The sequence below is a fragment of the Triticum urartu genome, chromosome 6A, assembly GCF_056163025.1.
Source record: "Triticum urartu cultivar PI428250 chromosome 6A, HENAU_Tu73, whole genome shotgun sequence".
Classification (NCBI taxonomy): Eukaryota; Viridiplantae; Streptophyta; class Magnoliopsida; order Poales; family Poaceae; genus Triticum; species Triticum urartu.
The window spans coordinates 106,392,810-106,408,900 of record NC_141878.1 but is presented as its reverse complement, the minus strand read 5'-3'; the positions used below and the strand labels follow the sequence as shown (position 1 = coordinate 106,408,900).

Genomic DNA, 16,091 nt, shown 5'->3' with positions numbered 1-16,091 from the left:
TCGTGAGCTCCGTTAGCGAAAGAAAACAAAAGACCACTTCAAGGTACTGTAATGAACTCATTCTTTATTTATATTGGTGTTAAACCTATTGTATTCCAACTTCTCTATGGTTTATAAACTATTTTACTAGCCATAGATTCATCAAAATAAGCAAACAACACACGAAAAACAGAATTTGTCAAAAACAGAATAGTATGTAGTAATCTGTAGCTAGCGCAAGATCTGGAACCCAAAAATTCTAAAATAAATTCCTGTACGTGAGGAATTTATCTACTAATCATCTGCAAAAGAATTAACTAAATATCACTTTTCAAATAAAAATGGCAGCAGTTCTCGTGAGCACTAAAGTTTCTGTTTTTTACAGCAAGATTAACAAGACTTCCCCAAGTCTTCCCAACGGTTCTACTTGGCACAAACACTAATTAAACACAAAAAACACAACCTAGACAGAGGCTAGATAAATTATTTATTACTAAACAGGATCAAAAGGCAAGTAATAAAAATAAAATTGGGTTGCATCCCAACAAGCGCTACCGTTTAACGCCCCTAGCTAGGCATAAAAAGCAAGGATATATCTAGGTATTGCCATCTTTGGTAGACAATCCATAAGTGAATCTCATAATACATTCATAAGGTAATTTAATTTTATTTCTAGGAAAGTGTTCCATGCCTTTCCTTAACGGAAATTGAAACCTAATATGTCATTCCTTCATATCAATAGTTGCACCAATCGTTCTAAGGAAAGGTCTACCAAGAATAATAGGACACGAAGGATTGCAGTCTATGTCAAGAACAATAAAATCTACGGGCACATAATTCCTATTTGCAATAATAAGACCATCATTAATTCTTCCCATTGGTTTATTAATAGTGGAATCCGCGAGGTGCAAGTTTAGAGAGCAATCATCAAAATCACGGAAACCTAACAAATCGCACAAAGTTTTTGGAATCGTGGAAACACTAGCACCCAAATCACACAAAGCATAGCATTCATGATATTTTATTTTAATTTTAATAGTTGGTTCCCACTCATCATAAAGTTTTCTAGGGATAGAAACTTCCAATTCAAGTTTTTCTTCATAAGATTACATCAAGGCATCAACGATATGTTTAGTGAACGCTTTATTTTGACTATAAGCATGAGGAGAATTTAGCATAGATTGCAACAAGGAAATAAAATCAATCAAAGAGCAATTTTCATAATTAAATTCCTTGAAATCGAAAATAGTGGGTTTAGCAACATCTAGGGTTTTAATTTCTTCGATCCCACTTTCATCAAATTTGGCATCAAGATCTAAAAACTCCAAATTTTTGGTACGCCTTCTAGGTAAAGGTGGATCATATTCAGTCCCATCATTATTAAGATTCGTATTGCAAAACAAAGATTTAATAGGGGACACATCAATAACTTTTAGATCTTCATCTTTATTTTCATAGGGACTAGAGGAACACGCTCTTATAAAGGCATCTTTTTTAGCACGCATCCTAGTGGTTCTTTCTTTGCACTCATCAATGGAAATTCTCATGGCTTTGAGAGACTCATTGATATCATGCTTAGGTGGAATAGATCTAAGTTTCAAAGAATCAACATCAAGAGAAATTCTATCAACGTTCCTAGCCAACTCATCAATCTTAAGCAATTTTTCTTCAATCATTGAAATTCTTTTGCGAAGTGATAAATTCTTTAATATTAGATTCAAAATCAGAGGGAATCTTATTATAATTTCCATAATAATTGTTGTAGGAATTACCATAATTATTAGAGGGATTACTAGGATAAGGCCTAGGATTAAAAGTTCCTCTATACGCGTTGTTACCAAAATTGTTCCTACCAACAAAATTCACATCAATAGATTCATTATTAGTCTCAATAAAAGTAGACAATGGCATATCATTAGGATCAGAAGAAACACTTTTACTAGCAGATAATTTCATAAGTTCATCCATCTTTCCACTCAAGACAATGGCATGCACCTTTTTATTATTGGATCTTTCAGTATGCCATTGAGAATAATTAACAATAATATTATCTAGGAGTTTAGTAGCTTCTCCTAAAGTGATTTCCATAAAAGTGCCTCCCGCGGCCGAATCTAAACGATTTCTAGAAGCAAAATTCAATCTGGCATAAAAAATTTGTATAATCATCCACAAATTCAAACCATGAGTAGGGCAATTACGTATCATTAATTTCATCCTCTCCCAAGCTTGTGCAACATGTTCATGATCAAGTTGCTTAAAATTCATAATATCGTTTCTAAGGGAGATGATCTTAGCGGGAGGAAAATACTTAGAGATAAAAGCATCTTTGCACTTATTCCATGAATCAATACTATTCTTAGGCAAAGACGAAAACCAAGCTTTAGCACGATCTCTAAGTGAAAAAGGAAATAGCTTCAATTTAACAATATCATTATCCACATCTTTCTTCTTTTGCATATCACACAAATCAACGAAGCTATTTAGATGGATAGCGGCATCTTTACTAGGAAGGCCGGAAAACGGATCTTTCATGACAAGATTCAGCATAGCAGTATTAATTTCACAAGATTCAGCATCGGTAAGAGGAGCAATCGGAGTGCTAATAAAATCATTGTTGCTGGTATTGGTAAAGTCACACAATTTACTATTATCGTGAGCCATCGAGACAAGCAAGCCAACTAACACACAAGCAAACAAAAAGCAAGCGGGCAAAAAGAGGCAAATAGAGAAAGAGAGGGAGGATAGAGAGAGAGGGCGAATAAAACGACAAGGGTGAAGTGGGGGAGAGGAAAAACGAGAGGCAAATGGAAAATAATGTAATGCAGGAGATAGGGATTGTGATGGGTACTTGGTATATTGACTTTTGCGTAGACTCCCCGGCAACGGCACGAGAAATCCTTCTTGCTACCTGAGCACTGCGTTGGTTTTCCCCGAAGAGGAAGGGATGATGCAGCAAAGTAGCGTAAGTATTTCCCTCAGTTTTTGAGAACCAAGGTATCAATCCAATAGGAGGCTACAAGCGAGTCCCTCGTATCTCCACAAAACAAATAAATCCTCGCAACCAACGCGGTAAGGGGTTGTCAATCCCTACACGGCCACTTACGAGAGTGAGATCTGATAGATATGATAAGATAATATTTTTTGGTATTTTTATGATAAAGATGCAAAGTAAAATAAAAGTAAAGTAAAAAAGCAAGGGAAATAACTAAGTATTGGAAGATTAATATGATGAAGATAGACCCGGGGGCCATAGGTTTCAATAGTGGCTTCTCTCAAGAGCATAAGTATTCTACGGTGGGTGAACGAATTACTGTTGAGCAATTCACAGAATTGAGCATAGTTATAAGAATATCTAGGTATGATCATGTATACAGGCATCACGTCCGAGACAAGTAGACCGACTCCCGCCTGCATCTACTACTATTACTCCACTCATCGACCGCTATCCAGCATGCATCTAGAGTATTAAGTTAATGAAAACAGAGTAACGCCTTAAGCAAGATGACATGATGTAGAGGGATAAACTCATGCAATATGATGAAAACCCCATCTTGTTATCCTCGATGGCAACAATACAATACGTGCCTTGCTGCCCCTACTGTCACTGGGAAAGAACACCGCAAGATTGAACCCAAAGCTAAGCATTTCTCCCATTGCAAGAAAGATCAATCTAGTAGGCCAAACCAAACTGATAATTCGAAGAGACTTGCAAAGATAACCAATCATACATAAAAGAATTCAAAGAAGATTCAAATATTATTCATAGATAGACTTGATCATAAACCCACAATTCATCGGTCTCAACAAACACACCGCTAAAAGAAGATTACATCAAATAGATCTCCAGAAAAGAGGGGAGAACATTGTATTGAGATCCAAAAAGAGAGAAGAAGCCATCTAGCTAATAACTATGGACCCGTAGGTCTGAGGTGAACTACTCACACTTCATCGGAGGGGCTATGGTGATGATGTAGAAGCCCTCCGTGATCGATGCCCCCTCCGACGGAGCTTCGGAACAGGCCCCAAGATGGGATCTCATGGATACAGAAAGTTACGGCGGTGGAATTAGGGTTTTGGCTCCGTATCTGATCGTTTGGGGGTACGTAGGTATATATAGAAGGAAGGAGTACATCGGTGGAGCAACAGGGGGCCCACGAGGGTGGAGGGCGCGCCTGGGAGGGGAGGCGCGCCCCCCTACCTCGTGGCCTCCTCTTTTGTGTCTTGACGTAGGGTCCAAGTCTCCTGGGTCTTGTTCGTTGAGAAAATCACGGTCCCGAAGGTTTCATTCCGTTTGGACTCCGTTTGATATTCCTTTCCTTCGAAACCCTAAAATAGGCAAAAACAACAATTCTGGGCTGGACCTCCGGTTAATAGGTTAGTCCCAAAAATAATATAAAAGTGGATAATAAAGCCCAATAATGTCGAAAACAGTAGATAATATAGCATGGAGCAATCAAAAATTATAGATACGTTGGAGACGTATCATAGATCGACGAGCGGGCCGACGCACGGACGACGGCCGTGAGGGGCTGCCGGGTCTGGGCGACGGGCGAGGAGACGCGCGGACTACGGCCGTTAGGGGCCGCCTGTCGCGTGAGGTCGTCGGGTTAGTGAATAGGCCAACCGGTCGCGCCGGTGTCGGAGTAGAGGTGCACGGGGGTCGACGGCGGCGGCAGGCGACGCAAACCGATCAAGTATAGATCGAAAAACCAAAAAGAAAAAACGTCGATCAAAACAACCGGTGAGAGAGCGAAAAAACCCGGAGCAAGGACTCGGGAAAAAGACTCTAGGGCAGCTAGTCAACACGATTGGCGGACGAACCCTAGGTACGGGGCACGGCTCCCGACGACGGTCATGGAGGCCGACCGCCCCGGGGGCGGCGCGCGGGTGCGGAAGCGGCGACGGCTAGGGTTTAGAACCCGGTAACTGATACCATGTTAGAAGAGAGAGGATTGGTGAAATAGTTGATATATTGTTTGAGCCTCGTGCGCATATATATAGGAGTATAATAACTAACTTGGAGTACAAGACAAGCCGAAACATATCCTAGTCTATCTCGTATTTCCTAACTAAACATAATACTCAACAGTGTGGAAATGTTTTACTATACGAATTTGCTAATTCTCTTCTAGATGATGATAATTAACAAAGTCTCATCTACTACTACACCACTTGATTAACCAAACAAAAATTTAAAAAAAAAATCCATACGAATTACCGCGCAAAATCCAAGAGTTAGATGAGATGTAGTATTTCTCAGCTAGAATAGAGCTACTTTTCTTCTTGTTTATCCTAGAGATATATTTTACTAATTTGAAATTTGTCATAAATAAGGTAGACACACCCCTTTACTGTATATATTCTTTGGGTGACGTTTTGTTTTTGAAATCTGATATTTAGTCAGCTCAGCTATTGGCATCTAGGTGTGGGCCGGTTTAGTCATTTCTCCTGCCAGTGTCCATTTACTGTTACCTTTAGGCCCGGGCCCCCGTGTGATGATTGGTAGTGTATCCTGGAACCTCTCTGTTGTTCACATGCATTTTTCTTGAGATACAAATATTGATAAACTTTACAAGAGGCATATCGATTAGGGTCATTATTTTGAACACGCATGATTTGGCTTAAGCCGCTGAAAACTATTGTTTTTCAACAGCAATAGTTAAGCAGTGGAAATGCAAATAGGAACTAGATTCCTCACCAGGTGTTGGCGGTTGTGTGGATGGATAAAAATCTGCAAAGTTACTGCACCACTTTGCAGGGTAATTTACTTTGTAAACACACATACACACACACAGGAGGAAAGGTTGAACAGAAATGACCAGTGTTCAGTACATCTGCATTAGATCCAACCAACCAGCAGAAGAGGAGCCCACGGAGCCAAAGAGAATAGGAAAAGGGACACGAAATTCCCATCAGTGGGGGCCATCAGATTCTCTCCCTGCACTTGATACACAAAAGAAGGAAAAGATTAAAGCCACAAGCAAGGAATTGAACAGGACCAGGCCCCTCTCCAGAACCAGAAATGTTGGTAAGGAAAAGAATGCTTAATTAAGTGTTCGATCACACATCAAAGCCAGCGGAGAAAAGAAAGGCCGGCGAGGGTAGAGACAAGACTTGATGCCTGATCTGATTTTTAAGAACACACACACTGGCTTTCTAGATCTTAACACCTACACAAAATAGACCATGCAGGTAAACTTAAGGCCAAAATATGTAGTGGTAAAAATTAGGTCATGAAGTTGGGTAAAAATCAAAATTTAAAGAGGAACATCAATGAGATGTACAGTGGGCTCTGGGCCTTTTTGTTTTAGCTCTTCCTTTTTTAGCCCTTCCTACAATTTCCTTGGCCATCTCTGACTGCACTGCAGGTCCAACAAATTAATGCTCTTGCCCAGAATAGCAGCAGATAAATATATCCAGCGCTGATCATTTCAGTGTATGCAGGCCTGATCTATTGATGCTCATGACATGAATTTTGTAACAACCGCACAAAGGGGGATGTAGAGAAAGAACAAATGTATAGTCAGTGGTTTTGCTGATTCTGGCCTTCTACATGATAGGTTACACCATAATGCTCTCGTCTTCTGCTAGTCTGGGAAAATATTGTTAAAATTAAGTCCACGAAGTTCAAGCGTATGTGTATAGGAAGAACTCTAGAGCTCCTAATGAATGAGAAGAAAACGCCTTATATTTTGTTGATATTAATATGTACTCCCAGTGTAAATAAATATAAGACGCTTTTTATTACTATAATCGCCTTAATCATTAATAATGTACTCCTTACAAACATCTTATATTTTGAGGCAGAAGGAGTACTAATTGAAAAGACATGTAATACTGCCAGCGGCAAAGCCCATCGAAGCTTCAACGTCTCCAACCACCCGACACAGCCAGTACGGTCTAGCTAGACAACCCCGCCATGCATGCTGGTGATCCCATTTTTTCGACAAAGGAAATATATTAATATCACGAAGATACCAATTACATCCGCGCTCTGTACCAACAAAATGTCCAAAAGCATCAAGGATACACATAGCCAAAAAAGAAAATAAAAAAACATAATAAAGAAAAAAGACCCCGCCATGGTGAACAATCACTAACAGCCACTCTAACCACATCTCATGATCCCATGTCTATGCTATCAGCTTCGTCTAGTTTAATTTTGTTACCTTGTGGTGTCTTTATATTTTATATACTTTTTTGCGGATATATTTTTTATACTTTGACTGAACATGTGTTCTATTCCAACACCAAATCCAATGGTAGTTCTAGTCAACAAGGGAGAGGAGAAGATGGGTCGGGGTGGGAGCACTCTGGTTGGATGTGGTAAGAAGAGTGCATGCATGTATTCGCTGCATCTGCTTGCATGCATGCATGCATGCATGCATGCACAATGATGATCATCATTCATCTGAGATAGTGTCATGCTAGCTCAAGCATATGGCCATATGGGAGTCCGAGCCTGATCCCTGGGACCATGGCTGGCTGGCTGGCCGGCGATATGCATGCATGTGCAATCCCTGGAATTGATCGAGCACATAGTTTGAGAAAGAATGAAAAAGACCAGATGAGCTTCTTTATTGCCGTGCGTTGACAAGCATCATCTTCATGTGTCCCACACTGGCACTGTCGCCCTCATCACATCTTCTCGTTTTTACTCCCAGTGCAATTAGTAAACAATGTCTTCATCTTCTTCTGGCCAGACGGTTCGTTCTGCATGCCTAGCAATTATATACGAGATCAGCTCAGCATTATATAGCAGAATTAAAACTAGAAATTACATACTGGATTAGCCCTATAGTAATATTTCTTGATCAGTCCGCAATGTGATAATCAAGTCCCTCAGGGGAAAAAACATCTGAATCCTTTCTTTTTTATCTTGATTTAGGAAGAAAAAAAATCATTAACCTGTAGGCGTCTTTAATCTCACACATCGGTATAGGATGTTTAGACCTTTATTGCAAATTACATACATATGGTTGACATACTAGTAACTAGAGGCTGCATCCAGCATTTTGAATGGATCCCAACCAAATGCTTTTGGCAAAAGATGTGGTAGTAGGCATGCATGCCAAAGATGAAAAGCCTAATGGTAGAATATTCTCGGCGAGATGTGGTGGATAAAGGACATAAAGTTGGACTTGCTTGGGAATAAACCTAGGGATTATATCCCACGGCAAGCATGCACGCAAAGGGAGTCGATCTGGATATACTTAGCCAGCCAGGCTTTCCAGGAAAAGCTCTACGGGAATTAGTAGGAGCAAACCCCAATATACATGCCAATTGCCCTCTCAAAAGATCACTGCATGGCTTTTTCCTCCTTTGCTTTCCATTCTTTCTTTATTCCCCTCTTTGCCCTTTTGCAATCCAGGCATGCCCCCTCTTTTGCTTCCTGACACTTGCTTTGTGCTGCTGATTCTGACAATCAGGGTCATGGGAGTACCTGAACTTGGCCTGTAGTCTTATATAATGAATTTTTTGATGTAGAATGTGCCTTGCAGCAAAGAAAAAGAATCTGGATGAAGTGCCTACCTCAGAAGAGTCCAAGAGCTGGCTCCTGGCAACAGTGATGATATCATAGGGCACGGTAGAGGAGCCGGTTCCAGATAAACAACAGCTTTCCTGCAAATGTATCAGCAGATGCGAAGCGCCAAAGAGTGGTACTGTACCATGTTGCAGAGCCATTTTGCATTGCAGATTCATAGTTTAATCAGAGAACAGCATAAGCACAGGCAACCAATCAATCATCAAATAATCATGGACTGCTTCAGTACTGCGTGGGCGGCGGATGCCTTGCTTTCAAGTGCATCAATGTTTTGGTCCAGGGATTTCAGCAGCAACATCAGGATTTGGGGAGGCGGTCCAGGAACCCAAAGGCTCCCTCAAACATGTGGGAGGAGGGCACATATGTTCTTGGTGGGCACACATCCCCAGTGCATCATCGCCGGCCCGGCCGCTGCTGAGCACGATCCCCAATGATGCTCGGAAGTGCGTGCACGAGCAACAGCAAGCCTTGAGATCCATTAGGAATTGGTCAGCTACCCCCAAGGTTCCTCCTGAAAGGGACACCATGGGCGCCCGTGCAGCCCTACTTGTCCATTGCAATTTGTCGTTCTACGTTGCTTGCATGCCTGTAAAGTTCAGCAGTTGCAGATCAGCACAGGTTAACCTGTAAAAGATATCGTGGCAGATATGAATTAGAAACCAGCTGGGGATATATATGAACAGTAAATGGAAAGTAACGAAGTAGCAACAGATGAGCAGTAAATGGAAAGTAACGGGGTAGCACAAGGGTGCGTGGTAAAAAGAACTAGAAACCTGGAGCCAAAAGTAGCACATGCAGTAAAATATTTTTAGTGGCACTACTAGTGAGGTTGAACATACATATCCAGACTTTGGTGTGACTACAGGAAGTTGCATGTCGATTCTGTCAGTAATCTCATTCAATCATGTGTGGAAATATTACAGCAGTACCATTTTTGAATGAATGATACCCAGCAAACCTCAACTTGAATTCAACTCTTTTTTTTATCATGTGTAGTAATTGATACGTCGACAGAGAACTATGAGTATGTTTAGGTACTATGTTCCCCTGTTCTTGAGTATGGACGAGCTTGTTTCTTTCACATTTCCCCCCTCAAATGTATGTAACCGGAAAGGTCGAAACAAATGCAGCATAACACGGTGAGATGCTCTTGGATTTGCAAGTGATGATGTAAAATGGCTACTTTTGAGGTGGAGTGTTTGCAATCCTCCAAGAATAAGGCTCCAAGATTTCCATGACCCTCGACCCAGCCACGTCGCCAGCAGGGACAGCAGCCGAGATTTCTATTAGATCTTCCTTGCTCAGCTTTACCTTTACAACCTTGAAGTTATCATCAACCTTCAAAGAACAGTTAGGCACTTGCACATAAATTAAATAGACACGGCATAGATGGCATGTCTTTTACGTACGAGCAATAGTACATTTTTTTTCTATATGAAGAACACAAGAATTTAAGGCTATGTACGGTTACAGAGGATCAGATCCCCTAGTGGACCTAATCCCTGCATGCCACGTTCGGTAGAGGTTTTGGAGGGGCTTTGAGAGGATGACCCTCAAGGGGACAAAACCTTGAAACTCTCAAAAATCCCCGACGGCCCGTTTGGCATACAGGTTTTGTCCGGGAGAAGCTCTTCGATCCCCACCAAAACTCTCCCAAGCCACGCAGTTCAGAAAACATGTCGCTGCCCTCACGAAACGAAACGAAGCGACACAGCTCTTCGACACGCCGCCGCCGCCTCCAACGCGTCAGGTACGTACATCTGTGCCACCCCCTCCCGTCCCCCTCCGTAAGACCCCTTTCCGTCCCCAGTGGATCTTGGCATGTCTAGTCTGATGTTGGGGACTGCATTGCCATGGCTTTGGCTCCCAATGCTGCAAGCATTGCTCCAGCCGCCATGACCACACCTACCCCTCATCACGTCGGCGGTTTGAAGGTGCGGGCCCGGCCCAATCACTTACAGGCCTAAATGCGGGTCTGCTACTGCTATCAAAATCAATCGGTGGCGGGTGTTTTTGGGCTCCTGTCATTTATTATTCTCACAGCAGAAGAAGAGCTAGGGAAGTGTGCCACCGGCGTCATCTCCACGTGGCCGATCTCCCTAGCCGAATCCTACTAACAGGTCCGTCGTGTGCAAGAGGAACGCCAGACGGCTTACTACTAGGTCAATAAAAAAGCCTAGGCATAGAGGTGGCTAAACCTATCCTATGCAACACACTGATCACACTTTCGAGAGCGTTGTCCCTCTTGCACCACCTCTACTTATATAGAGGTCTGTTTTGGGCTCAACACATGAAGCCCACTAGAACTACATAAGCCCAAAATCTACCCAACCCATATCCAAGTCCTAGTAAATCACATCTGACCAGTGAAATCGGATCTGGCCGCATAGGTTCCTTCCTTAAGCCCGTGATCCCTTAGGTTCACTTACACTTGGTCGCAAGTCGGATATCAATCCGATTTGACTAGTCAATAGCGGCTCGTAGCAAAACATGTTGATTCCCAAGTTTAAGATGAAAGCCGGTTTGACGAACATGTACAATGTGTCAACTTCCTTTCCTTTTGCCTCACGATGTGTGTTACCAGGATCAAGGCAATTCAGTCATCCTTGTTCCAATCGGCCTCTTTCTGGCCCTATGATGTTGATTTCCAAAACTGGATTATCTCATGATCTTTGTCGCATGGCCATGCTTTATTCAAGTCGGATCACACGAGGGGCCTAGAGGACATCTCTTCAAATCGGAGGGGCAAATCCCTTCTTGCTCGACTATGTCTCGCAGCATGGGTCTGGATCAGCCCGAGACCGATCTTTATAACAACCAAGTCACAGAGTAGCATTTTATCAGCCCTAAGCAAGCCAGTCACCATTCCAAGTACATGCACCGACCTCAGCTATGAGTGTGTCCACATGTCTTGTGTTGTTGGACACTTGGACATGAAGCAAAAATTATGAATTGGCACTATAATATTGCTCAAACGTTAAAATGTGTCCAACGGAACTTACATCTTGAATATGTTTAAGTTGTCATGACAGAGGAGCAATCCAAGAATTTTGGCCTCTCAAGTTGTAGTGTATAGCCCTCTGCAATAAGTCATGCAGTATTCCTCGCAAATAAATAAAACATGTAGTATAAATTTCTAACTTCGCAGATACAGGTTATGCAACATGAATCACATCATGCTAAAATGTGAATTTTCACAGGTAAATGTGTATAATAATTGTGTTAATTGTGCGAGTGGTCAGGCCATGATCCAATGGCAAACACTCCTGTTTGGGATAGAGACTTTCTGAAAGATCATAAAACTGATTAGTGTCGCTTGCACATGGGTCTCTATGTGCTAATATTAGAACTAAGGCTACCGTGCAGGACTGCAGATAGGATCCCCGGAATTAAACTCATCAATGACCATGTTCTTTAAGCCATTTCTCAACACTTAGAGGCGATAGCTCTGATGGTGGGTGCCCTTTTGTGGGATTAAGCAACCTATACAACGGTAAAAAAAAATAGTGACCCGATTAGCGATCCTGCATCGGAACGTGCCAGCTGATACCCGGAGAAAGCAAATATCAAACAGTGATTGTTCTGTAATCTAGAAATATATATAAATTACCTCCCCGGATCCTTACACCACAGCCATGTGTTGTCCTGAAACAATAATTCAGGCACAGTAATCCAGTTAAGATAACTAGGGGAATCCAAATAACATAAGTGATATTTCATAAGAACTATGCGTGCAATTAATTGTGTGCGTACAGGTTGTGGTGATGACTGTCTTGCCATGGCCGGTTATAGGTTGGCTGCACAGGGTGTGGCTCCGAGAGGCTCTAGCTGACTGCTGCTAAACAAGGCTAGGGTGACAGCGAAGCTGGTCGGTCGGCTGTGGTCCATGAGCCATCATGCTTAGGTATTATGTTCGTAAGAGGTTGCTTAGTGAGGAATCTATGTACCCAAAACCTAAGTAAGTGCTATCTGACAGTGCAAACTACTAAATCAATTTTAGAGGCTGTAACAAGGCAGAAGATCCACTCATGTTCTGATCTATCGCCAGTGTTAACCTGAATAAACTGCAAGTTATACCAACAAGAAATCAAGATAACAGAGTCTGGTGGAACTGTAAACTTGTGTTCATCCAAAATTATGCATCAAATCCCTGGGACTTGTGTTCATCCAACATTATGCATCAAATCCGTGGGACTTGTGATCACTTTCATCCATGATAGTGACCGGACCAAGATGTCTAGTCTCAGTCAACTTTGGCTGAATCCTAACTTTACCTAGCCCAATCTAAATCACTGAAGTGTCGAAATTGCGATGGGTATAAGTTATAGTCTACTTTCATCTCTAGGTGTTGAATCTATAAGTATGCAAACATTTTGTAATATTGCAAGGATTGTAGCATACTCCCTCCGTTCACAAATATAAGATGTTTTGAATATTTCAATATGGACTACATACAGACTGAAATGAGTGAACAAACACACTAAAATGTGTCTATATATACATCCGATTCAGAAAAAAGTAAAAACATCTTATACTCCCTTCTTGTAACAGAGGGGGTATTTGTGAACAGAGGGAGTCTACAATAAAACTAATGTGCTCCCAGTTAATTACATGATACAGAAACAAGCATCAATAAAATTACCTGGAGTATTATTGAGGTACTTGGAGAAAACACAAGGACGATAGGTTGGCTCGCAGTGAGAAATTTCAGCAGTAAAAGGGATAAGTTGTAGTAGATTCTCTCTGACATTTACGGCAGCTAGCCACGCCACTGGGCTTGCAGGATTCGGGGTGGACTTCATGTAAAATACATCATCGTCCAGGCTCAGGTTGGAAAGAGAGCACATAAACTTGTCCAGGGATAGCTTCTTGGCATTGTCAGTTCACAGTTCAGGCAACAAGTAAGAGCATCTCTCATCGTCCGTTACTGTAATGTCATAAGTGTCTACAGTGAAGCTGTGCTGCCAATCAGCAAAATTGTGTGATGAAAGAATCTTATGCCATGCTGTGGCCTTCCAACCATAATCAATGGCACCATCATCTGAGCCTTCAGCATAGTCACCTCGATGGTACTCAACTTCAACAAACTTGATTAAATCTCCGTTGCAGATGACGTCTCGGCATGCCCCAGCGGACGATGTTCCGAACCAATGCTCGTTGCTGGGCATTGGACCAGGCAGATCAATGAAACGAATCAAAGGATCCTCCTCGTTGAGCACATCGCACATCGCACACCAGAATACCCCACCAAAGATCAACCCAGCCCAACGAGCTTCCCACCGCGATTACCTTGTGTGTCCTATGGTTCAGCAGATTAGTTAGGTCATCGTCTTCGCAGTCGCATTCCATAGGAGCCAACTTGGTGCTCCAAGCCTTGGTCTTGGACGAGTAGCGAAGGAGCTGATACTTCAGAATGCCATCGGTTATGACGCGGCTGATGCTGGCCACCACATAGCCATAGCCCTCTGGTTCAGCAGATCAATGGGATTGAAGGAATCCGATGGCGGCAGCACCTCGAGCAGCGGATTCCCCTGGCCGGCGCTGTACACGAAGTAAAGCCCTGGTCTGCGGCGGCGGCCACCTCCCTCCGAGCCGCCACCTCGTCTGGGATGTCGCGGCCGCCCATGCCGGCTCCAACGTCTCCCCGAGATCCCGCCTCCCCACCGGCCGGGGGGAGATCTGGATCCCCTGGTTCGTCCGACGCGCCTACCTCCCCCCGCTCCCCGGCAGCGCTAGAGTGGAGTGGGGGACGCCCCCGCAAATCCTGCAGCGGGGTGCTGACCTCGAGGGCTGGTCCTCGCCCGGACCACTGGATCTGGGTCTGCCACCCCCGCTTAAGCAACACCGGCTTTGGTCCATCGTGGTTGTGCCCTCTCCGCCGCCTTCTTCGGAGCCTACCGCCATTGATGAAAGATGGACTCAATATCAGTCCCGCAGAAGCAAGAAGACCAGCAGAAATCCGCCAGTCAGCTCGGATATGGGCATCGTCTCAGCCCCCCTCGTCGGGGCGCGATGCCTTCGCATCTCCAGCCGTTGGCCCACCGGACGCATAAAAATTGTCCCTAAAACGAGCCGCCGATACAATCGGCGTTAAGACGGTTTTGCGTCCAGTCATTGCTCGATATTGGCCCACTTTTCAGCCTCTTTTTAGCGAATAAAAAACCCATATGGATGAGAATAGGCCCATATTCGGCGTGGTTCGTCGTGACTCGGCGTTCAATTATCAACATAAATATTTTTTTATCACATATTTTATCACGGAAAAATCAAATACTTCAACAAAATAGTACAACAACAAATAATTCAATACAAATTATATAGTTCAACAAATAAAAACTCATATTTCATCACACGTCGCGCCCGGCGTCGCCCTTGAGCCTCCATAGGTGCTCCACCAGATCATGCTGCAGCTCATGATGCACCATGGGTCTCGGATCTCCTGACGCATACTGAGGTAGACAGTCCAGGTTGCCGGTAGCTGGTGATCAACTTCGGCTAGAGGACCCTACATGTAGTATGGTTCAGTGTCAAACACTAGGTCTTCTTGCTCGCTCTCGATGATCATGTTGTGCAAGATGACACAGCAAGTCATGATCTCCCACATTTGATCTTTCGACCAGGTCTGAGCGGGGTACCGGACAACAGCAAATCGAGATTGGAGCACACCAAATGCCCGCTCGACATCCTTCCTGCGAGCCTCCTGAATCTTCGCAAACCAGGCGTTCTTGCCTCCCGGCACAGGGTTTGAGATCGTCTTCACAAATGTCGGCCATCTCGGATAGATGCCATCAGCTAGATAGTACCCCTTGTTGTAGTGCCGCCCATTGATCTCGAAGTTCACCGGAGAAGAATGACCTTCAACAAGCTTGGCAAAGACAGGAGAGCACTGCAGCACGTTGATGTCATTGTGAGTTCATGGCATACCAAAGAAGGAGTGCCAAATCCAGAGGTCATGTGCGGCCACCGCCTCAAGTACCACACTACAACCGCCTTTGGCGCCTTTGTACATCCCCTGCCAAGCAAATGGGCAATTCTTCCATTTCCAATGCATGCAGTCGATGCTTCCAAGCATCACAGGAATTCCTCTTGCTGCATTCTGTGCTAGGATCCGAGCAGTGTCTTTCGCATTGAGTGTTCTCAAATATTGCGGTCCAAACACTGCCACCACTGCCCGACAGAACTTATAGAAACACTCTATGCTGGTGGACTCGGCCATGCGCCCATAGTCGTCAAGTGAATCACCGGGAGCTCCGTATGCAAGCATCCTCATCGCTGTCGTGCACTTCTGGATCGAGGTGAATCCAAATTTTCCGGTGCAATCCATCTTGCACTTGAAGTAGTTGTCGAACTCCCGGATGGAATTCAAAATCCCGAGGAAGAGCTTTCGGCTCATCCGATAACGGCGCCGAAATGTTTTGTCGCCGTGAAGTGGAGCATCTGCGAAGTAGTCGGAGTAGAGCATGCAGTAGCCTTCGAGACGATGTCGGTTCTTTGCTTTCACCCGCCCCGGTGCCGAGCCACCTCGCGCGCGGCTTTTCATTGCTCGCCAGCAGCTGGGCGAGGCGGC

At 43.7% G+C, this 16,091-nt stretch overlaps 1 long non-coding RNA gene across 3 annotated transcripts; it reads right to left on the bottom strand.

Annotated features, from left to right (window-relative positions):
- Window positions 1-6,711: 6,711 nt before the first annotated feature.
- Window positions 6,712-14,638, bottom strand: LOC125530292 (uncharacterized). Of its 3 annotated transcripts, none has more exons than XR_015607506.1 (4): window positions 13,167-14,638; window positions 11,527-12,169; window positions 8,512-9,862; window positions 6,712-7,700 (listed from the first exon to the last, which is right to left on the bottom strand). It is a non-coding gene; the product is annotated as an uncharacterized LOC125530292 (long non-coding RNA). The 3 variants fall into 3 exon arrangements; XR_015607505.1 differs by lacking the exon at window positions 6,712-7,700 and adding an exon at window positions 7,832-8,433; XR_007292900.2 differs by lacking the exon at window positions 6,712-7,700 and adding an exon at window positions 7,832-8,433 and having other exon boundaries at window positions 8,512-9,148.
- Window positions 14,639-16,091: the final 1,453 nt, after the last annotated feature.